General features: G+C 44.9%; 1 protein-coding gene across 1 annotated transcript in view; it reads left to right on the top strand.

Annotated features, from left to right (window-relative positions):
* Window positions 1-23912, top strand: part of APBB2 (amyloid beta precursor protein binding family B member 2) — a 397255-nt gene that overhangs the window by 13158 nt on the left and 360185 nt on the right. The window contains exon 2 of the mRNA XM_070068136.1: window positions 22213-22364. The gene's annotated coding sequence lies outside the window, so the exon portion shown is untranslated. The remainder of the gene's footprint in view (window positions 1-22212; window positions 22365-23912) is intronic.

Below are 23912 nucleotides of genomic sequence, written 5' to 3'. Positions count from 1 at the left end.
TGAGAAGAATGTATATTATGTAGCTATTGGGAGAAATATCCTGTAAATGTCTATTAGGTCCATTTCCTCAATAGTATGGTTCAGATGAAATGTTCTTAGTTGATTTTCAGCCTAGATGATCATCCGTTGATGAGAGTAGGTGTTGAAGTCACCCACTATTGGATGTAATGCATTGCAGTCTCTCTCTTTAGTTCTAGCAGTATTTGCTCTATACAGCTAGGTGGTCTTGTATTGGATAAATATATATATTTATTTTGTTATGAAGACTTATTTATTTATTTTAAAGGCAGAGCTACAGAGAGGCAGAGGCAGAGAGAGAGAGAGGTCTTCCATCCACTGGCCCACTCCCCAAATGGCTGCAACAGCTGGAGCTGCGCTGATCTGAAGACAGGAGCCAGGACCCTCCTCCTGGTTTCCCACACGGATGTAGGGGCCCAAGGACTTGGGCCATCTTCTACTGCTTTCCCAGGCCACAGCAGAGAGCTGGATTGGAAATGGAGTAGCTGAGACTTGAACCGGCACCCATATGGGATGCCAGCACCACAGGTGGTGGATCCACCTGCCACACCACAGTGCCAGCCCCTGGATATATATTGAGAGTTTCTCAATTCCTGCTGAATTGATCCTTTTATCAAAATAAAATGTCCTTTGTATGTTTTTGAAGCTTTTGATTTAAAGTCTGTTTTATTTGACAGGAAGATAATTACTCTTGCTCACTTTTGGTTCATTTGCCTGTTATGTCTTTATGTCTTTTTCCAGCTCTTCACTTTGAGTATATGAGTATCTTTGTGAAATGAATTGTTGGCGGTGGGGGGGGAGGGTGGGCATGGTGGCAGAAATCAGTATGGTCTTGGTTTTTTTATCCATTCAGCAAACCTAAACCTTTTGGCTGGGGAATTTAATCCATTTACATTTAAGGTTAATGTTGACAGTTAAGAATTAATACCTGCCATTTTCTTAGTTACTGATTATACCTCTGTTAGCAAATTTAGTAGCATTACATGTCTTCACAATGTTTACTTCTAATGCAGAACTCCCTTAGGAATTTCTTGTAAGGCTGGCTTTTCTGTGGTGGTGAATGTTCTCCGTTTCTGCTTATCTGGGAAATATCTTATTTCTCTTTCACTTCTAGAGGATAGCTTCACCAGATATAATATTCTTGGTTTGAGATGTTTTTCTTTTAAGACCTTGACTATATCATCTTCTGGCCAATAGGGTTTCTGCTGAGAAGTCTGAAATTAGTCTAATTGTTTTCCCTTTGTATGCAACTTGATGCTTTTATCTTACTGTCTTTAGGATTCTCTCCTTGTCCTTAACTTTTGACAATTTGACTAAGAATGCCTTGGAGAATATCTTTTTTGATTTAGAATGATTGGGGTTTTTTGAGCTTACTTTATCTGGAGGTCCATGTCTCTATCAAGACCTGGGAAATTTTCAATTATTATTCCATTTATCAGAATTTTAATGCCTTTTTCTTTCTTTTCTCTTTCAGGAATCAATATAATATGAATATTTGGTCACTTAATGGTATCCCCTATTTCACATAGATTTTCTTCATTTTTAAAAATTCCGTCTCTTTATTTTTGTCTTATCAGGTTATTTCAAAAGTCTTGTCCTCCAGGTCGGAAATTCTCTCCTCTACTTATTTTATTCTGCTGTTAAAGCCTTTAAACAGTATTTCACTGATTGAATATTTCATTTCCTAAATTTTGATTTGCTTCCTTTTAGTGATTTCTACCTCTGTAGTGAATTTTTCATTCATGACACTCACTGATTTCCTCATTTCTTTAAATTCTCTTGCAGCACATTGAGATTTCTCACAATCATTATTTTGAATTCTATTTGTGGCATTTCATAGGTTTCCTTCAGATCAGGATCTAATTCTGGGAACTATTGTGTTCTGTGGGAGGTGTCATGCTACCTTGTTTCTTGGTGTTCTCTGTGTCCATATGTTGACAACGGTGTATCTGGTGTAATAGTCCCCTCTTCTTTATGCAGTAGGTCTTATTGGAAAAGAGTTTATGATTTAGATGAAATGAAGGGTATCATTGGGCTTACTGCCTTGGCTTTTGTCCTAGGTGATCTTAGAAATGTAGCTTCTGGGTGATTTATTTGGCTTTGATCAGTGTCAGCTGTGTCTATAAGTGAACCAGAGGTCTAGTGTGCTGCATTTCATAGGCATAGAAATGTGACTTTGAGGTGAATCTGGGCTTCCTAGGATGTGTGTCTTCAGTGCCCAGAGAATTTGGTGCCAGTTACACTGGGAATTGTGATAGTGCCTGTTGTTGGTGCTGAAGGAGAAAAAGGGGGTTGTCTCCCTGTCCCATTAACAAGCCTTAGTGATGCTGGGACTTATGGAACTGGTCATCGTGGCAGTAGGACTATGTGATGTAGATGGGCCCTTCCTCAGGTCATGTGAGGAGGGTACAACTGGTACTGGGGCCTATAACACTGAGAGCCCTAGTCCCAGGACTGGGGGATGTGAATTGAATCCTGCTCCATTCCTACGACTTGACTACATGGTATATAGGAGGTTTTACACTGACAGGTATGCCTCCAGAGAGGTGGAAGGCAGGCAGATTCTTCCCTAGGTCCCACCAGGTAGATTCCAATGGGTCTGATGAAATGAGTACTGATTGTTCTATTCCTGGTGATGCGGGGTACAGTGGGGTTATTACTCAGATCTCCCAGGGTGAGAGCCAGACATTGGGGATAGTGGCAGCCGCCATTCTGAAGCAGAGCAATATAGATAGAGCACTCCAAATACTGCAAGGGAGTGTGAATTACTCCAAAGATTCTAATACCAACATCAACGGTCCTGGTTCCACAAGGCACAGATGACACTGCCCCCAGTTCTCACACGGCATGTAGGGATGTTGCTGGCATTTGTGTCTGGGGCTCCCAGCAACGTGAGCTAGAAGATACAGAGGAATTTCTTCAGGCCAGGTCTGGATTTGTATGGGCTGTTGCCAAGAAGCCGAGGGGGGATACCCCAGGATCACGTAGAGTGAGTAACCGCAGCTCCAGGGGTTATGTAAGCCCCACACTCCCACAGTTGCAGGATGCAGGGGGACTGTTCACCCTGGAAGTTGGCTTTAGTCACTTCTGGTGGCAGCAGAGCAAAGATCAGCTGCGAGACTGCACAGCCGAGTCCTGCACCTGCAGAGGTGGTGGGGACGAAGGTAAGGAGGCAATGTGGCTTCTTTGTTCAGGACACACAGTCACTCACTCAGACCCCAGTCAGCTCCCAGGCTGGAGCTAAAGTCAGTGCAGGACCACAGAATTCTCCCTTGGCTGCAGCTGTCAGTACGCTCTCCCACGGGGTCTGTTCTGCTCTGTCACTTTTCCCTGGAAATTTCTGTCAGTCTGCCCACTAGAAATGTGGTCCTTCCCTTAAGTATTTTTTTCCCTATCCTTCTGTGGCTGAAGTCTATTTGCCTCTCGCTGTTCAGCCATCTTGGATCTTTTGGGTTGGTTTTAAAAAATTCTTGTTTTCTTTATTGTCTGACTTCCTAAGGATCACCCTTTGCCTCGTAGCTGAGTGAGCCCAGATGGGTCAGAGATTGCGCTCAAATACCTTCCACCTGTCTTGTTCCCACACTTTGCTGTGCCTCTGTGACTAGTTTGGGGAATGCACTCTAAGTAGGGGAGGTTTTCAGGTCTACTGTGCCTTTTACTTTCTCTTTGGCTCTTGTAAGTCTCCGTTGCTGTGTCTACACACCCAGATGTGAGAGCTTATCTCAGTGGCGGCTCATTTCCAGGAGCTTCTTTGTAGTTTCCTAGGTAGTCTTATGTTCTGCCACTTACACAAGTGGGACTGCAGCCCCAGGCTAGGGGAGCTGAAGGCTTTTCCCACTCGACACTGGGCATAGATTCCCTGCCCTCTGCTGTAGACCACCCATCTTGTCCGCTGCTGATTTTCAAGGCCAGCCCCACCCTTGTAAAACTGCTATACTGACCAAGCTGGGGTGGGGATTGGGGGCATCCCTAGGAAGGAGCATACCAGAGTGCCACAGACAACCACTGTCATTACTAGAATCCAGCCTCTGTGTGTGTGTGTGTGTGTGTTCCTCAATGTGTTGTTACCTTTAGTTGCTTTCTGGAACCTGAGAATATTTTTGTACAATTTTGTCAGGCTTTATAAATATCCCTTAAGAGATGATGTGTTGTTCTCCTTATTCCTTCAGAGCTAGAAGTCCTGAACATTTAGTGTGCGCTGTTGGTATACCAGGCACTGGGAATTCCAGTAGTAACCCTATGAGGATGGTGACGTTATGCTCATCATCTGACAGATGAGAAAAACTGAAGCTTAACAGATGAAGCACCAGGCTTGAAGTCACTGAATGACCTGAAGTCGTGGCACCAGAATCCCAACTCATAAAGCTGACTGCAGAGCTGGTTGACCTAACTAGTGCGTCACATATCCCCCCCTCTACTCCTGTCTCTGGCCTGACATAAGCATTTGATTTTCCTCCTAGACCATTTAGGTTGACTTTTCTCCCATTTTTGTCACTCAAGACAAAATGTCAATCCTCAAGTTTTTGCTAAAATGGAAATATCCGTCCTAATTGTTTACCAGTCAAGTAAGCGGAAATTTGTGACATCTGACAAAAAGTTTGAAATATAATGTGCACTGTTGGCGAAATAATCTCATGTGTCCGATTGACTGGTCAAATCTTCATATTCCAGAGTGAAACCAGAGCAGGAGTCAGGAGGAGCTGCTCCAGTAGTTACATAACCCTAGGAGCTAGTCACACAGAAGGGAGTGGCTCACTTTCCTTGGGGATTTTAGATGGACAGTCTCTTTTTATATTTATTTTATTTTATTTTATTTGAAAGATAGAGTTAGACAGTGAAAGAGAGAGACAGAGAGAAAGGTCTTCCTTCCATTGGTTCACCCCCAACCACCACCACCAAATGGCCGCTATGGCCGGCGCTACACCTATCTGAAGCCAGGAGCCAGGTGCTTCCTCCTGGTCTCCCATGCGGGTACAGGGACCCAAGCACTTGGGCCATCCTCCACTGCTTTACTGGGCCACAGCAGAGAGCTGGACTGGAAGAGGAGCGACCAGGACTAGAACCCGGCGCCCATATGGGATGCTGGTGCCGCAGGTGGAGGATTAGCCAAGTGAGCCACAGCGCTGGCCCTGGGATAGTCTTTAAGAATGTCCAGTGTCTCTCTTCCTTAGCGAATGCATTGAACATAGAACTTTTTCTGAATCACTGGACAGAAACAGTGAAGCTCACCAAAACAGATTATTTGCAATGTCAAAAACAAAAAGCACTTCTGCCTGCTCAATTTGGTGTCAAATGTGAGATGATTTTAGGCGAACCACAAACATGCAGTAGTATTTATTTATTTTAATACCAGTTATATAAGTTTTATGTTCACAGATGGGTAGATAGTACTTCAGGCTTGTGACTTTACAGATGTTATTTTTTTTCTAAATCTAAAATATACTAGACAAGTAATACTATTGCTCTTTGTAAATATGGTAAAAATCATAAAAATCTTTCACAAATGCTAAAGATTAGGTAACCCTTTTATAAACTACATGTTTTTAAGTTAATTAATTAATTTTTTTGAATGGTGTGGCAGAGAGGGAAGGAGGGAAGGAAGGAAGGAGGGAAATATCCTATCCACTGGTTCAGAAAATCTCCCAGCCACCGGTTTATTCCCCAAATGCCCCCGACATCTGGGGCTGGGCCAGGACAAAACCAGGAGCCAATCCAGGTCACCCACATGCGTGCATGGACCCAAGCACTTGAGCCGTCAGCTTCTGCCTCCCAGGGTCTGCATTAACTAGAAGCTGTAATCAGGAACAGAGTTGAGCCTCAAACGCAGGCACTGATATGGGATGTGGGTGTCCCACGAAGCATCTCAACCACTGCGCCAGACACCCGCCCCGGGAGAATGCTGCTGTGATGAAAAAGGCCTCTTACCAGTTGAAGGCCCAGAACCATGTCTGTAAGGAGGAGGGCTGTGCAAGCCCCGAAACAGTGCTCCCCAAAGGGCTTCTGGCCAGGGGTATTCTTACCTGTTGTCAAAAGTGACTCAAGGAGAGAGATGAGAAAGGAAGCAGCACCAGCCCATATCTGGTTACACAAAAGAAATTGCATATGATACCCCATGCCAACTTCCAATATCCAGGTTTTTACCTTGATTGTACGGATAAGTAAACTGAGGTCTCGCAGAGGCTGTACTGTTCGCTAAAAATCACCCAAGTGTCCAAGTCGGGTTTGAAATCCAGCTCACCTATCTGCCTCTCGTCAGAGGCCCAGGCCCTCCAACATGAGTCATTATTGCTAGAAATATGGGTGCAGCTCCCCGGGAGGGAAGGAAGCACTTAAATGATTTCTGCAACTTCCAGGGTCGGAGCAGGCCCCCAGCGCTCTGACAAGCATGACTCTCCTAGAGATTCAAGGGTCTGCTTGGAATTGACAATTCACGCGACATTAATTATTGACAGAGTCCTCCCTCAACATTTTTAAACCTACTTGGCAATCCTTTTGTCAATGATCTTTTCCCAGAAGTAAGGTTCTTACATCCAGATATTTTACATTTAAAAATAGGACAATAAAAATAATGTATAATGCAAAGAAATGACCGCAGTGGGTTCCCAGGGTAAAGTCAATTTTCCTCCGGCTTCCTAAAAGCAGTTTATTAACCAGCTAGTCACAAGTGTGTCTGAAGAATAAGCACGAGCAGAGATCACTTGCCCTAACTGCATTTCTCCTTACCTCACTGCTCACACAGCCACTCTACAGTACACCTGCTACGTGACAGACTCTACTAGGCTAACCTGCATCAGGATTAGGGTTGGCAAATGACAGACTTAAGACACAGAACATGAGAGTCCAGCATTGTGGGTAAAGTCACCACCTGTGACACCTGTTCATGTCCCAGCTGCTCCACTTCCGATCCAGCTCTCTGTTAATGCACCTGGGAAAGCAGTAGAAGATGGCCCAAGTCCCTGGGCCCTGCTACCCATGTGGGAGACCTGAAGGAAGCTTCTGGCTCCTGGCTTCCATCTGGTCGATCCAGTGCTGGCTGGTGTGGCAATCTGGGGAGTGAACCAGTGAATGGAAGATCTCTCTGTCTCTCCCTCTCTCTGTAACTCTGACCTTCAAAATAATAAATATATGTTTTAAGAATATTTTATTTATTTGGGAGGCAGAGTAAGAGAGAGGGAGAGAAAGAGATCTTCCATCTGCTGGTTCACTCCCAAATGGCCACAACAGCCAGAGCTGGGCTGATCCAAAGCCAGGAGCCAGGAGCTTCTTCTAGGTCCCGGACACGGGTGCTGGAGCCCAGGCACTTGGGCCATCTTCTCCTGCTTTCCCAGGCCATAGTAGAGAGCTGGATCAGAAGAGGAGCAGCTAAGATTCGAACTGGCACCATAGGTGGAGACTTAGTCCACTGAACTGCAGTGCCAGCCCCAAAAATATATCTTTAAAAAAAAAAACACAGAACACGTTTTCTATGTTTTTATAAAAAATTGTTTTTTTTTATTTGAAAGGCAGAGTGACAGAGAAAGATGAAGAAGGCGAAAGAGAAAGCGATCTTCCATCTATTAATTCAATCCCAAATGGCTGCAATGACCAGGGTTGGGCCAGACCAGAGCCAGAAGCTAAAACTCCATTGGGGTCTCCAATGTGGGTGGCAGGGACCAAAATCCTTGGATCGTAATCCACTGCTTTTCCAGGCACATAAGCAGGGACCTGGATCGTTAGAGGAGCAGCCGGGACTTGAACCAGCACACTGCTATAGGAGATGTGCATTGCAAGCAGCGGCTTAACTTGCTGCACTACAACGCAAGCCCCATTTCCTAGATTTTTGAGGCATTATCAGTTAAAGACAAATTATCAGTGTAAGAGCTTCCGGGGGCAGGAAGAGTTGGGGAGACCCAGTGCATGAAATATATATTTCTCTTTTCAATACTGTGGTGGAAAAGTATGTGTCTTAGCAACAAGGGAACACTGGCTCTTTTTTTCAGCAGGGCCCAGCGGAGCTAGCTAGTGTTTACCGTGTGCAGTAAAAGACAGACGTCTTATGTTGCTAAGGTGTAAAGAAAGGGCTGAAGACATTCGAGAAACGTGACAGATTTGCTGGCCAATAATGAAAGATGCACTTGACAAAGTGCAATGCAGACCCCGCCCCTTGTCTCTCCGTTGGGGAGTTACCAGAGCGGGGATAAAAGGGCTTTGGTGGGCCTAGCTCAGCCACCAATGGTGTGAACATAAGCAGGCTGATGAACCTCTCTGCAGCCCAGTATCCTCAACAGTAAAACGAGGATTAGACGGTCTCCAAATATTTTCTACTTTCTGGAGGACCAAGCCTCCAACAGCAGAAAATCAGGGACACGTAGTTTATATTAATTCTACAGTAGATCTCCATTAGCACCATTTGTTTCCCAAGGTTATCATCATCCACAATCAGAACAACACAATAATATAGACATTTTAAAAATGTATTTACTTATTTTTATTTAAAAGGTACAGAGACAGAGGGGTACAGGCAGGTTTTTCCATCTGCTGGTATACCACTAAGTGTCCCCCACAGTGAAGGCTGGCCAGGCCAGAAGCCGGGAGCCAGGAACTCCATGCAGGTGTCCCACGTGGCTGGCAGAGACCCAAGTGTTTGAGCCATTGCTGCCTCCCAGCGTGAGCATTGGTAGGAAGTTGGATCAGAAGCAGAGGAACCAGGACTGGAACCAGACACTCCAGTGTGGGATGTGGGCTTCCCTGGCATTGGCCAAACACTTGCCACCCGTCAAATGTTTTTGAGAGTGAGAAAGACCACAGTCACATAACTTTGTTTGCAGTATATTTGTTATAATTATTCTATCTTATTGGTTTTGGTTGTTAGGCCTTATCGTGCCTAATTTATGAATTAAACTTCCTCATCAGTATGTCCGTGTAGACGAAACACAGTTTACATAGAGCTTGGTGCTGTTTGTGGTTTCAGGAATCCACTGGGAATCTTGGAACATTCTCCTCCTGGATAAAGTGGAACTGCTGCACTGTCTTCTCTAGTTCTGCCGTTCTGGCCGTGGGGCACCTTAGCGAATGTCACTTGGATATAATGCACAAGATTTGCCAGTTTCTGGAGTGCGCTGCGTAGCTGTTTGCTCACATGTTTTCTCTTACCAGAGGTTATTCTGTCAGGAGTATGAGCAGAAGAACTTTTAAAGCTCTATAAATATACCAGGAAGAAATGTTTTCTTGAGTACACTGCTAAATTCTAAGACCTAGCAAAGCATTTTTCAGAATCCTCAGGGTGAATAAATCAATATATAGATGTCTAGTGCTTTGGGCCTATCTGGGTATTTGGCTTTTATGGTCCAGGAATGTGATGCAATTAAGAAAAAAAAAAGATCACATGAACAGTTATTAAAAAAAAAAAAAAAGAACACTCAGCACTTAACCCATAAATCTACTACCCCAAAAAATTTACAGCTTCATTTTCTTCATGTATTCTATCTAGTCCTGACTATTTGTGTAGAGAACTTTCACTGTCAGTCATAATGCCAGAAGCAAAGATCTAGTTTGGTTCTTTTTATCAGCTGTCAAACTTTTTATTTGAAAGGCAGAGTAACAGAGAAGAGACAGAGAGAATTATCTTCTACCCACTGGTTCACTCTCCAAATGGCTGCAACAGCTGGGGATGGGCAAGGCCAACCCTGGAGTCAAGAACTCCATCTGGGTCTTCCATGTGGGTGGCGGGGGCCCATGTACTTGACCATTGTCGGCTGCCTTCCCAGGGAGCATTACCAGGGAGCTGGATCAGAAACAGAGCAACCAAGACTCACAGTGGCACTGGGGATGTGCACACCTCCAATGGCGGCTTATCCCGCTGCACTACAGCACCTGTCCCAGCTACCGAGTGCTTGCCCACAATCCCCCCCCACTTGAAGATTACCCTGTGTCTGGCCAGAACTGAGCCTCGTACTTACGTCAGTGAAGGAATTCAATCACTTACGGGGAATGGGAAGCACATTTTCCCTCAAGAAGGAAAAATAAGAAATCCACATCATGTCTCAAAAAAGACAAGCTGAAAAATATACTGTGGGAACAATGTTTGATGTAGCAGCTCAGAGGCCACCTGGGACATCCACACCCGTACTGCAGTTCCTGGGTTTGAGTCCCAGCTGTGGTCCAGATTCCAGCTTCCTCCTAACTCAGGTGATGGGTCCCTGCCACTCACACGGGAGACCTGGACTGAGTTCTTGTCCCCTGTCTTTGGCCTAGCAGGTACTCGGAGATTGAACTGGCAGATAAAAGATTGGTCTGTCTCTCTGCCTTTTGAATAAAGGAGGAAATACATATTGTTATCTCAAAAATGAAAAATAAAAATAAATTAATACTTAGACATAAATAGTACAACTGTAGAAAACCAAGGGCACAGAGAATATTTTGGAATAAGCCATAAAAAAAGTGAAAAATCCCAAATAAAAATCATACTAAATGGTAAGTGCACTAAACTCAGATTGGATTTTAAAACTCTAGATATATGTTATTTTTAAGCAAAAGGGTATGGCAAGATTGAAAGTAAAATGAAGGGGAAAAGTTTCCCGAAAAAATCTTAATTGAAGAGACCTCATAGTTATATTACTGTCTGTATAACAGATTATTAAGCAAAAAGCAGCTTTAGAGATAGAGGACGTCATTGTGATTACATTTTTAAGTTTGTCAGGAATTTAAAAGTTGTATACTCCTAATAAAGTAGTCTCAAATGTGTAAAATAAAAATTGATAGGCCCACTGGGAAACAGATAAATCCACCATCTCAGTGAACCCATTTCTCCCAATTATTTGTAAATCGAGCAGACAAAATAGTGCTGAGAACAGCTCCTGGCTGAGACACTCATGTTGGTTTTCAGGCCTGACCATGGGCGATCACAAAGATTTTAGTTGGCAGGCCTTTCAAGGGGAGCTGCCTTCCCCACACCAGACTTGAGGCCACCCAGTGCATTGCAGCCCTCAGGGAGCTGGAACCAGGACTAGGCCTTCCGGGGCCAGTCGTGGTCTTTGCACGTTTGCCTTTGCAGCCAAGGCATCTTCTCTCCTAGGTCTCCTCTTCTGAGCAAGATTCGGCAGAGGTCTTCTCCAGGCATTGATGTAGGGCTCTGGGGAGATGATGGGAGGCTTGAAGACGTGTGTGTGTCCATTCTGACTCAGCACTTCTCCACTCTGAGCCCTTCCCCTGGCCTCACTCCAGTCCCAGGTTCCACAAAATTCCTGGAGCCTTTTGTTTGAGACTCCCTCACAGTAAGGCAACTCCCATGTCTCCACTGTTCCACCTGATCCTGCAATAGGAGGAGAAGACAAAGCAGTGGGAGTGGGTGCTGTCTTCGGTTGAGCTTCTTGCTTGTACCATTGCAGTAAGGGACCGAGGACTTAGCTCTCATTTTCAGGCTGTAGCTTCTCTGACCTCTGGCATCTCAGTTCTTCTCTCTGTCCTAACACAGGGGCCGCCAACACATAGAAAATTAAAAAAAAAAATTTTTTTTTAGAAACTGAAGACCAGTCTTAACAATCTGAGTCTAGTGGATGTCTTTAAAATTCTGCACTCAAGAAATTAAAAATCTGTATTCTTCTCAAGTATGTATGGAGCATTTGCAAACATTAAGTCATAAAGCATGACTCCACAAATTTTAAAGAATCAGTATTACACAGACCATGTTTTCTGATTGCAGTGTAATACATTTAAATACCAATAATAAAATGATAAATGAGACACATAAAATTACCTTTGGGAATAAAAATGTACAACCTTTAGCAAATCATGGACCTGAGTAGAAGTCATAATTACAATTTGAAAATATTTAGAACTAAGCAATATAAAATATTTAAGTATCAATATTTGCAAGACACGGTGAAGTAGTGTTTATGGAAAATTCATAGCATTAAAAAGGAAAAATGTGGATAATTCATGAGCTGAGCATCCAACTTAAGAAGTTGGAAAAAGAATAGAGGCAGGGCTGGCTCTGTGGCTCACTTGGTTAATCCTCCTCCTGCAGTGCCGGCATCCCATATGGGCTCCAGTTTCTAGTCCCAGTTGCTCCTCTTCCAGTCCAGCTCTCTGCTTTGGCCCAGGAGGGCAGTGGAGGATGGCCCAAGTGCTTGGGCCCCTGTATCTGCATGGGAGACCGGGAGGAAATTTCTGGGTCCTGGCTTAGGATCGTTGCAGCTCTGGCCATAGCGGCCATTTGGGGGGTGAACCAATGGAAGGAAGACCTTTCTCTTTGTCTCTCTCTCTCACTGCCTGTCTGTCAAAAAAAAAAAAAAAAAAAAGGCAAGACAACTAAAAGAAGATAATTATGAGCAGAAACGTTGATATAGTAAAATATAAGAGAGATAATAAACACAAGTTGCTCCTTGAAAATGATTAATAAAGTAGACAAGCATCGGGGAGAATTTATGGGAGAAAGAAAATTATATACAAATACACAATGTGAAGGGTGCAAAGTAGAAATATAACCACCTACACATTGCAGGTTTAAAAGACGGTAAGAAAGACTATGAACAATTTTATGACAATAAACTTAGGGGCCAGCATGTGGTCAGCAAGTTAAGCTACTGCTTGTGACACCAGCATCCCATACTGGAGTGCCGGTTCAAGTCCTGGCTGATCTGCTTCCAGTCCATATTCCTGCTAATGTGCCTGGGAAAGCAGCAGAAGATGGCCCAATTTCTTGGGTCCCTGCCACTTATGTGGGAGGCCTGGATGGGTTTTCTGGCTCCTGGCCTCAGCCTGGCCCAACCTAGGCCATTGTGATCACTTGCGGGAGTGAACTAGCAGATGGAAGATCAATCTCTCTCTCCCTCTCCCTCTCCTTCTCCCTCTTTCTCTCTCTCTTCCTCTCTCCCTCCCTCCATTTCTCTCTCTCTCTGTCACTCTGCCTTTCAAATAAATAAATATTTTTAAAAACACTTTGAACTAAAGGCATTCGGATCCGGCTGAAAAGCCCGTGAGAGTATTTCAGGCATGGAAAGCCAAGACACTGTGGCAAAAACAAAAAAACAAAACAAACAAACAAACAAAAAAACCACAAAAAAACAAAAAACAAAAAAAAACCAAACCTAAATGAAAGATCTCTGTGAGTGAGATCCCAGTGGAAAGAACAGGTCTTCAAAGAAGGAGGTACCTTTCTCTGAAGGGAGGAGAGAACTTCCACTTTGACTATGACCTTGTCTAAATAAGATAAGAGTCAGAGAACTCAAAAGGCTTCCATAGCCTTGGAAACTCATGACTGGAGCATAGGGAGATTACGGATGCCATAAACAGGAGTGTCAATTTGTAAAGTCAACAACAGGAGTCACTGTGCACTTACTCCTCATGTAGGATCTCTGTCCTTAATGTGCTGTACATTGAGATTTAATGCTATAACTAGTACTCAAACAGTATTTTTCACTTTGTGTTTCTATGTGGGTGGAAACTGTTGAAATCTTTACTTAATGTATACTAAACTGATCTTCTGTATATATAGAAAATTGAAAATGAATCTTGATATGAATGGAAGGGGAGAGAGAGTGGGAAAGGGGAGGGTTGCGGGTGGGAGGGACGTTATGTGGGGGAAGCCATTGTAATCCATAAGCTGTACTTTGGAAATCTATATTCATTAAATAAAAGTTAAAAAAAAAAACACTTTGAACTTAGAGAAACATTTCAAGTATCTAGAAAAAAAAATAGAAAAGCTACACTGTAGAAACAATATCAGAAATCTTTCCAGTCAGAAGGTCCCTGACTTAGATGCTGTTATGGCAATCTTAAGAAACATTCAAGGAGCCGGCGCCGTGGCTCAATAGGCTAATCCTCCACCTTGCGGCGCCGGCACACCGGGTTCTAGTCCCGGTTGGGGCGCCGGATTCTGTCCCGGTTGCCCCTCTTCCAGGCCAGCTCTCTGCTATGGCCAGGGAGTGCAGTGGAGGATGGCCCAGGTGCTTGGGCCCTGCACCCCATGGGAGACCAGGAAAAGCACCTGGCTCCTGGCTCCTGCCAGGATCAGCGCGGTGCGCCGGCTGCAGCGGCGGCCATTGGAGGGTGAACCAGCGGCAAAGGAAGACCTTTCTCTCTGTCTCTCTCTCTCACTGTCCACTCTGCCTGTCAAAAAAAAAAAAAAAAAAAAAAAAAAAAAAAAAAAAAAAGAAACATTCAAGGAACAGATTATCCGATTCTTACATAAACTCTTCTTTAGAAGATAAGAGTGACATCAGGAAGACAGCAGAGTAAAACAATCTCTAAACCATTTGAAGTTGGAGTTTGATACTGTGGTTAAGATACCCCTGGGGACACATGCATGCCACATCAGAGTACCTGGGATCAAATCCCAGCTCTGCTAATTTCAGCTTTCTGCTAATGCACACCCTGGGAGGCAGCAGGTGATGGCCCCAGGACGTGGGTCCCTCCCACCCATGGGAGAGACCTAGACAGAGTTCCTGGCTCCTGGCTTTGGCCTGCCACAACACTGACTCTTACAGGCATTTGAGGAAGAACCCAGAAGGGGAACAATCTGCCTATCTCTGCCTTTCAAATACATTAATAATAATAATAATAATGCTTTAAAACTCCCCAAATTCACCCCTTTATAGAAGCATTTTAAAAACCCATTTTTCTGAAGCCCTCACTCACTTGAAAGGCATGTCTGTGTTTGCACTGACTGATGGGAAAATCCTCTCCCATGGGAATGGGGTCCGTTGTTTTTCAAAAATATTTATGGGTAAGTGTTTAAAGTTGTGGCTGCCTGAGGTAGTGGGTAGCAGTTGGGGCAAGTAGCAGATTCATCAAAAAGCTTAAAAGGAGAAGATGGGCAGTAGCTGTCCACAGGGCCTAGAGGAGTTCTGCTGTGTTCCTAACTAGACGGCCATGTGCACAGGTGCAGCTATGTACCTGCTCAGGGAGGCACGAGAAGCCCCTAAGCTCCCACCTGCTGCTGACGCTCACGAGCAGGAACTGAAGCCCCAGACAGAAGGGTCAGCCGGCTGAGCTCAGTTCTCAGCTCTAGCTCCTGATTCCAGCTTCCTGTTAATGCAGAACTCAGGAGGCAGCACTGGTGATGGCTCCAGTAACTGGGTTCCTGGCACCCCCATGGGAGACTCAACTGAGTTCCCAGCCCCTGGTTTTAGTCTTGGCTCAACCTTGGCTGTTGTGATTCTTGGAAAGTGAACCAGTAGATAGGAACTCTCTCTGTGTCTCTCCTGGCTGGCTGTCTGCCTCTCAAGTATAATAAAAACTTTAAAAATTAAAATAAAAGACATAAGTGATAGGCAATACATGTTTACAATGTTTAATTCATAATTTGGTAAGTCTGTACATATGATGCCTCTGTGAAACCATCACCAAATCAGGAACAGGGACATGTCTGCTGTTACCCCTTTGCAATTCTTTCCTCCCATCCTTTCCTGCTCCCCAGGTCTCCATAGAAGCCACTGATCTATTTTCTGCCACTACAGATTAGTTTACATTTTATAATTTTATATTGAATAAATATGAATCAGATCTTTTATAATTTTTTTGGCTTGGCTTCTGCCAAACAAACTTTTGATGTCTTATCCACATCTGGTTGTTGAAATAGGTTCATAGAAGTTACATAACACTTAAAACTATTGGTTGAACTCTGTAATTAATACACAATTACTCTTAGGTGTTTAATTAATGCTATAACTAGTACTCAAATAGTATTTTACACTTTGTGTTTCTGTGTGGGTGCAAACTGTTGAAATTTTTACTTAGTATATGCTAAATTGATCTTCTGTATATAAAGATAATTGAAAATTAATCTTGATGTGAATGGAAGGGGAGAGGGAGTGGGAGAGGGGAGTGTTGTGGGTGGGAGGGAAGTTATGGGGGGGTAAGCTATTGTAATCCATAAGCTGTACTTTGGAAATTTATGTTCATTAAATAAAATAAAGAAGTTACATAACTTTCCTAATATTATAACTAATAAAAGGTGGACCTGGAATTCCAACCCCACTTTACTTGTCATCTTGATGTGTTAAAAGTGAGGTTCTGAATGGTTAAATGAATTGTCAAAAGTTACAATGCCAGCGAGTGGCCAAAGTAGGACAAAACCCACCATGCTGCATGCCTCTTGGTTATTTATGTGGCCACTAGAAAGAGCATATGACTCTTTTTAGATTTCACTTGAAACTGCATTTTCAGAAGTTCCAGACCTTACCATGACCTTGCTGATGGCCTCAGAGAGAGGATCTAATGTGGTACCTTTCAGCAAAATACAATTGCCTTCAGCTTGTCAGAATAGAGAAGTCTTCTTTAGAAACTGGCTTTGATTTCCCTTGAATTATTGTCCTCATTTAAAAAAAAAAAAAAAAAGACCTGGCTGAAGGTTAGAGGAATCGCTGGTGGGTTGGTTGGGTTCTTCTTTCCCTTCCCTTCTTTTCCCTTCTCCCCCCCCCCCCCCGGTTTTCCTGTGTAAAATACCACTGGCATTGATTGCTACTCATCGCTCCATTACCACTGCTTTATATAGTAGGCGCTATACTGCCAAGGGGGTGCATCAAATGTCACTAAAAATGTTTCCTTGTTTCTGAACGGCCACGTGGTTAGAGCTCAATTGGTAATTAATATATTGATTGGGCTTCTATGATGCCTTTCTTTCCAAGAGACCACTCGGGTTTACCTTAAATGCCTGTGTAGGCTCTAGAAAGTATAATGCATGGGTTAGGAGGTATTTACATGTTCAAACACAAGGTTACAGAGGTAGAAAACAATGTATACCACAAACAACCAAATGGCATCCTGAAAATGTATCGGACTTACTGAATGCTTGTGAGAAAGGCCGGGAAAGGGCTTTAGTGGGGTTCTAAATCTTCTTAAAAAATGATTTTCTTTGTATGCAACTATTGTACTCCATGTACTTGTATGTTGTTTTAAATGTCAGAAACCATATGTTTGGACAAAGTTTCTGAAGATCTTGGATAACTAACCTACAAAATAGAATGTTCTGCCTCCTTTGGGGCAAAGTATTTAAGGAGATACAAGAAACTGTGATAGTTTCCGTATTGCAAATTCAAGCCAAAATCCTCTGGGGGAGTATGTCAGTAGGAACTTTTAGTTGATACATGAGCCAGGCTTATAAAAACGTAAGCTGGAAAGGAAGAGAAGTCGTCCTCAGAGTCTGGCTGCATAAGCCTCACATTCCCAGATCTATGCCCAGCATAAGCCTACATCCCAGGTCTGTGCCCAGCAACTCAGCGGAGTAGGAGGAAAGGACTAAGCAGTTTTTACAAAGATATTGACGAGAGGCGGGTACCCACCCTCTGTCCATTCCCCTGAACAATTCCAGCTTGCAGATTCCAGCTTCTACTGACAAGCACCTGAAACAGCACTGACATTTTTTTTTAGAAGCAGATGAACTGCATACAGGGAGCTTGGAGAGTTTTTAATGAATAAACAAAGGTAACCTTTACAAAGAGATTCTTTGCGACTGCCATACTCGTGAAACCTGCTTGTTCTGATCTAGGAATTTTCAGTACCTCTGATATTATCTTTTATTTTTTTCTTTATTTTTACATAGTATGCCAAGTCTAAGAGGTTATATATAGAGGGAGCAAAATATATGTGGGTAAGATAGATAGATAGATAGATAGATAGATAGATAGATAAGTGCTTATAGGATGGCAATAAAAAGAAATCTATGTTTTCTGTTTAAAATATTCAATTGAAGGGCTGGCACTGTGGCATAGAATGTCGAGCCTCTGCCTGCAGTGCCAGCATCCTGTATGGGTGCCAGTTCAAGTCCTGGCTGCCCCACTTCCAACTCAGCTCTCTGCTAATGCACCTGGGAAAGCAATGGAGGATGGCCCAAGTACTTGGGGCCCTGCACCCATGTGGGAGACCTGGAAGAGACTCCTGGCTCCTGGCTTTGGCCTGGACCAGCCCTGGTTGTTGCAGCCATTTGTGGAGTGAACCAGTGGATGGAAGTCTCTCTCCCCCGCCCCCCTCCTCTATCTCTATCTCTATCTCTATCTCTATCTCTATCTCTATCTCTCTCCTCTCTATAAAAATTTTAAAAATTACAAAAATGAATAAATAAAACATTCAGTTGAAAAACATGAAATCAATGGAACAATAACTTAAAATATGTAGCATTAAGACAAGAGATAGGAGTGAAATGTCCTAATTCAGACAGGATTTCAGCTCTTTTTGATGTCAGGGACATTTAATTCTAGTGGGACCCAGTTCCTGCGTGTCTCCATCTTACATTCCCTGGTCTATGAGCACACGGTGGAGACGACAGACATAGATGTGGGGGTAGATGAGGTGGCCCGCCTGTTTTCCAGTTACCGGGGCAAAGTTCTTTCATCGTTCGGATCCTCCTCTGTGTGAGGAGGCCACAGGAGTCCCCACCTCACAGAGTGCTGCGGAGGAGACGAGCCAGCGGGCGTGGACAGTGCTTGGTCCATAAGCAGCCAAGCTTATGGGTGTGCGGTGAGACCAGGAACAGCTGGCCGCACATTAGGGTTGGTGTGGTGGAACCCTGGGGGCCCCACCTTGCTCCAGGTTCTCGCCTTCACTCGCGTGGTCTGCGGATGGGGCCTGTTCCCCTCTTTTGTCCAAAGCAACCTCACCCACCCTGACACCTTCAAGCCTTCCCACTTCTGTACCCCTTGTAGTGGAAGGACCTTGAACTCCGGAGCCCTTGGTTGCCTCCCTCAGCAGAGATGTGCCTGTTGAGATCTCGTGTTCCATCTAGAACAGTCGCAACCATTTTAAACTATTACTTCATAATAGATAGACCTTTCTTCTAATATAATACATTTCCCCCCAATTTCCTAGTGCATTGGCCACGGTGGAGGCTGTAGATTATCCAGTGAATTCCAGTAACTCCTGGAATGTGGTTGTTCCCATGATAGAAAGAACCCCATGTGAGCACTAGAATCTGCCTCCCAACCCTTGGGGTCTGGGTGGTGGGAAGGGATCAGTGATGGCAAAGCCTTAGATCAAGAGAGAGTCAGCCTCTCGGAGGACTGGGAGCTTCGTGGGTGCTGGGTGTGCCTGCTTCAGGGGTCTCTCTTCCTGTGGGTTGTCTTAGGTTGGGGTCTGCAGAAAGAGAAGGGGAGAGAATTCAGTGCACCATGGTACTGTGGTGGAGCACTTCCCGGGAAAGGCCTTTAGGGAGAGGAGTGGAGCAGGCATGCAGGCTCAGCTGAAGCCTGACCTTGGCTGGGCCCACAGCGGGAAGCCTCTGGAGCACGAAACACCATGCCTTTGAGACAAGGAGGGCGGCCTTTATGGCGGGCAGGCAGTCACGTGTCGGCTACGGTGCCTGGGCGGGCTGTGTGAACACCTCGGTGGGCTGGCGGTTTCAGCACGGTTTGGTTGGGATCTGGTCAGTGGATCCTGGACCTGGAGTTCACACCCACATGCCCTATGCTGAGCACAGGTGTCCTCGTCTGCTGTGACGTCTGTGCAGGAGGAATCAAACGATCTGCAGGTCCTCGGATAGCAGTGCTAGGTGAAGCCCCGCAGGCTGGCTAGGCAAACCCAGAGCGTCATACCTGCCTCTCTCTCTCTCTCTCTCTCTCTCTCTCTTTCTTTTTTAAAGATTTACTTATTGATTTGTAACTCAGAGTTACACAGAGAGAGGAGAGGCAGAGAGAGAGAGAGAGGTCCTGCATCCATTGTTTCACTCCCCAACTGGCCGCAGCGGCTGGAGCTGTGCTGATCTGAGGCCAGGAGCCAGGAGCTTCCTCTGAGACTCCCACGTGGGTGCAGGAGCCCAAGCACTTGGGCCATCTTCCACTGCTTTCTCACGCCACAGCAGGGAGCTGGATCAGAAGTGGAGTGGAGCAGCTGGGACCGGAACCAGCACTGCAGGCAGTGGCTCCACCCTATAGGCCACAGCACCAGCCTCACCTGCCTATTTCTATCATGATGAACTGCTAGTGCTCCTGGGATGTCAATTACATCTGTCATCTGGATTAGTACATCAGACTTGAAACTTTCTTGGTTAATTTTGCTTTATTTGAAAGGCGGAGAGACAGAGACAGAGTGCTACCATCCACTGATTCACTTCCCATATACCCTCAAAGCCAGGGCTGGGCCAGGGCAGAGCCGAAAGCTCAGTCTGGGTCTTCCACATAAGTGGCAGGGACCCAAGTCCTTGCTCCATCATCTGCTGCCTTCTAGGGTATGCATTAATGGGAAGCTGGATAGGAAGTGGAGGAGCTGGGACTTGAACCAGGCACTCTGACATGGAATGTGGGCATCCCAAGCATCATCTTAACTGCTGAGCCAAGCAACTGCTCCCAGACTTTTTTTTTAATTCATACATAATGATTGAACATACTGAAGAGGTACCATATGATGTTCTGGTATATGTATGTATTGTGTAATGGTCAAATCAGAATAAGCATATCTATCGCCTCTTTCATCATCTCTTTTGTGTTAGAACATTCAAAATCCTTTCTTGACATATACAATACATTGTTATCTAATGTGCAATAAACCAATGGAACTTATTTCTCCTCTCTAACTGTAACTCAGTACCCGTAGACCATCATTTCCCCATTTCTTTTTCTAGATTTTATTTATTTATTTGAGAGGTAGAGTTACAGACGGTGAGAGGGAGAGACAGAGAGAAAGGTCTTCCTTCCATTGGTTCCCTCCCCAAATGGCCGCAACAGCTGGAGCTGTGCCAATCCGAAGCCAAGAGCCAGGAACTTCTTCTGGGTCTCCCATGTGGGTGCAGGGGCCAACTTCTACTGCTTTCCCAGGCCACAGCAGAGAGCTGGATTGGAAGAGGAGCAGTCAGGACTAGAACCAGCGCCCAAATGGGATGCTGACACCGAAGGCGGAGATTAACCTACTATGCCACAGCGCAGGCCCCTCCCATCTTAAAAAATTAGAATATTTCACTCCCTCCCATGACTTCCCATGTCTGGCAGAGAAAAAGTTAGAGCTCTCCCAGTTAGTTATCTACAGGGTCCTGCATGATCCTGCTTTACTCTTTTTATTTTTTCAAGATTTATTTATTTATTTGAAAGTCAGAGTTATACAGAGAGAAGAGAGGCAGAGAGAAACACAAAGAGAGGTCTTCCATCTGTTGGTTCACTGCTCAGATGGCCGCAATGGCTGGAGCTGAGCTGATCTGAAGCCAGGAGCCAAGAGCTTCTTCCGGGTCTCCCACACGGGTCAGAGGTCCAAGAACTTGGGCCATCTGCTGCTGCTTTCCCAGGCCATAGCAGAGAGCTGGATGGGAAGTGGAACAGCCGGGTCTCAAACCGGTGCCCATATGGGATGCTGGTGCTTCAGGCCAGGGCGTTAACCTGCTGTGCCACAGTACTCCCCCCATTGTGCTTGATTCTTACCGCTCATCTCCTCTTCCCCTGTCCTCTTACCAAGTGCACTCAGCCACATTGGCTTCCTCAGTTATGCTCATGCCTCTGGGCCTTTGCGCTTGCTGTTCCCATTGTCTGTAACATGCTTTGCAAGGTAGCCTTGTGACCACTCCCTTACCTTCTTTAGGCCTTGCTCAGGTTGTCCTGTTCAGTCAGGGAAGCAGAGCCAGTGAATGTTGTAGGATAGGGGGTTTATTACAGGAATCAGGTCTTCCACAGCTATGGGCACATTGTGGAATTCAAAGTCTGGAATGGTGGATTGGTAGCATCAGCTGGTCATTGGCCAGGTCTCTCAGGGCACTGGCACAGGCGGACAGAGGCAGAGCAGGGAAAGAACCGTCGGCCGCTGAGGCGGACCGTGAATGGGGAGTTTGTGGCGAGGTCTCTGGTGGTCTGTTTCTTCTGCGTACTGGCAGCCTCTGGGAACTTGTAGCCAAGTGTCCGGTAGTTGGCAGGGGGCCGCTCTTGGCTGCTCCTCCAAACATATTTACTTCCAAATAAAGACTAGAGCAAAACATGTTTGCACTGGATGTACTGCTGCCCAAACCGCTAAAAACACAAAACTCCACTGTGTCCACATTAGAGCTGTTTATGCTTATTCCTGTTCTAGTTGAGTTAAGCCCCTCTTTGATATTCTGGAACTAGAATCCCAAGATTTAAGGTTAACCCCGTGAACACAGTGTGTTAGATTGTAAGGAAAGGGAACAGGAAGAAAGAAATGATTTGATTAATACTGACGCATATGGCTGTCAAATATAGTTTCATAAACCCGTCCTTGTTTCTGAAACTGACCATGAGTACTGTTCTTACCGAGGGATCCTTTCTTCTACTTCCTGTTACCCACAAGCACGAGCGGAGAGCAGCAGCATCGTAGCAGGACCCGAAGCCGCAGGGATCTGATGCACCTGCTCATGTGATATGGTGTGCCTTCAGGACCTGCGTGCGACCAGACTTGACGTAGCACTCCACTTGAAGACTGAGTGCGGAAGAAATGAATGGGTACGTATTGTTTTAAATATCATGTATTTATTTGAGAGGGATGGAAGGAGAGACAGAGAGAGAGAGAGAGAGAGAGAGAGAGAGAGAGAGAGAGAAATCTCTTCTGCTGGCTCACTCCTTAAATGCCCACAATGGCCAGGGCTGGACTGAGGCCAACACTGGAAGCTAGGAATTCAATCCAGGTCTACCACGTGGGTGGCGGGCACTTAATTACTTGGGTAATCATCGCTGCCACCCAGGCTGTACATAAGCAGGAAGCTAGAACCAGGAGCCAGAGTCAGGTATTGAACTCAGGTACTCTTGTATGGGATGTGAATGTCTCAACCAGCGTCCTAACTGCTGGGCCAAATGCTTGTCTGTGAAGCGATATCTTAATGTGGTCCAGGCCTCTGGACTCCTGGAGATTTCACTCCCAAATTTCTGTATTGTTTGTCGCATCTTCTGACTCTGGAGTGTCTTTCCAAAATGTCTAGGCTGTCACTACTTCCTGCTTGCCCACAGGTTCAGTCAGCATGAAGTCTAACTCATGCCCCTCCACTGCAGATTGGTAAAATCTTGGCTCCCTTCCCCACCCTGCCTCCTCCCAACCCCTATGTCCAGCAACACTGGGCTCCTTCCATTGTTTAAAGGTGCAGCGCATTTGCAGGGTTTCTGGATGGTGATTCCTGGTCTCCCCTGGTAGATTTCTGCTCTTCTTTCAGGATAGTGCCACCTCTGAGCAGCCTGTCCACGGTGCTTCCACACCCTTATTTGATGCCTCGATTGTGCACGTCTCTCTCCCTATTAGAACTACCTGCTTGGAATGGGAGGTTTCAATAGCAGAGTCACTTGTTTCTCTTTCTTGCTGTGACCATAGCATGCTTTGGTAATCAGTAAATGCTGACAAAATCAATGAAGCTGCCTTCTTAGCCAGTTAATTGGCACAGGACAGTATGAATGATCTCAGCCCTCTTATTGTGAATAATCAATGCTCAATTTTTTCCTGCCATATGTTAATTTTATAATTATATTTATTATATATATTATAAATAATACATGGGAGTGAGCTCCTCACCGTCCCTACAAAGATTTGGAGATAAAAATTTACCTGATCATTAAACAAGCAAGATCCCAATAAAGTGGATGTGATTCAGCATAGGATGAAAGAAAATCAAGATAGTATCTAAATGTATGACTGAGGAATAGTGATACAAAAATACTCAGTTTAGGGGACCCACAAGTCTAATGAAGATGGCACTTTGAATTGGATTGTGGTTGAATTGCTCCTGGGATTCTAATTTAGTGGCTCCAAGAACCCATGGCCTAGCATGGACAAGGAAGCCCCAAGATCCAGAAGTTGGCAGGATCCCTCTTATCCCTGCCCATGTGTTGAATTATCCCTCCCTATCCCTGGGGGTTGGTTCCAGGACCCCAGCGGATACCCAAGTCCTCCAGTGCTCAAGTCTTGTATACAAGATGGTATAGTATTTGCATATCTTTGCACATCATCTCTAGATTTTTTCAAAAATTTATCTTTTTATTTGTTTGGAAGTAAGAGTTGGGGTGTGG

Source organism: Oryctolagus cuniculus, chromosome 2 (assembly GCF_964237555.1).
Source record: "Oryctolagus cuniculus chromosome 2, mOryCun1.1, whole genome shotgun sequence".
Taxonomy (NCBI): Eukaryota; Metazoa; Chordata; class Mammalia; order Lagomorpha; family Leporidae; genus Oryctolagus; species Oryctolagus cuniculus.
This window is presented reverse-complemented; position numbering and strand designations above follow the sequence as displayed.